Here is a 654-nt window from a genome sequence, read left to right as displayed (position 1 = left end):
CTTAGTATTTTTGTCTTATTTCAAGTACAAATATCTAAAAATTCTTATGTTAAGCTGCAATCGTTTTAAATGGCTAATCTAATGGCTAATCAGGCTAATCTGATAAATCACTTAATAACATCTTGCTGCAACCTCTGTAACCCAATAATTAGAATTTTCATCTTTATTTTCTACAAATACAAAAGCAACAGTTATTCTTTTTCCTTTTGGATTTTAAATTCTTCTACTTGACCCTCTCCTCTTTATCTGTCAGTGGTGCTGGTGCAGTTTCTCCCCCCATTTTGTGAGCCTCTGCCTTCTTGCTGTCGACTGAGTACAAGTCAGTTGTTAATTTGATTACTCTAATCAAGAAATGTAACAGGTTTGATTACAGAATATTTAATAAGCCTATGTGAAAAGAACGTTAAACTATGTGGAAAAACCTGCTGCGCATTGAAATAGACACTGAATGTTATTTAATATGTCAAATGTTTGTAAAGTGCTTTTATGCTTAAAGCTTTACCTTGATTGAATTGTGTTTTTATAAATCATTTTTATATGCTGCTATATTATTTTTTTATTTTATTTTTTTTGCCGTGGGATACCATGAAAATGAAATTTAGTTAAATCATTTTACAGTTTTCACCTCTGATATTATAACAGTGATTAAGAATT

At 30.1% G+C, this 654-nt stretch overlaps 1 long non-coding RNA gene across 1 annotated transcript in view; it reads right to left on the bottom strand.

Annotated features, from left to right (window-relative positions):
- Positions 1-233: 233 nt before the first annotated feature.
- LOC107756451 (uncharacterized) overlaps positions 234-654 on the bottom strand; it is an 11008-nt gene continuing 10587 nt past the window's right edge. Inside the window, exon 3 of the long non-coding RNA XR_001641816.1 lies at positions 234-309. This is a non-coding gene — a long non-coding RNA (uncharacterized LOC107756451). The remainder of the gene's footprint in view (positions 310-654) is intronic.

This window comes from Sinocyclocheilus rhinocerous, unplaced genomic scaffold (genome assembly GCF_001515625.1).
Source record: "Sinocyclocheilus rhinocerous isolate Xijiao unplaced genomic scaffold, SAMN03320098_v1.1 scaffold111, whole genome shotgun sequence".
In the NCBI taxonomy this organism is placed as follows: Eukaryota; Metazoa; Chordata; class Actinopteri; order Cypriniformes; family Cyprinidae; genus Sinocyclocheilus; species Sinocyclocheilus rhinocerous.
Note: the sequence above shows the minus strand (reverse complement) of the source record. Positions and strands in the feature narration are given on the sequence as shown.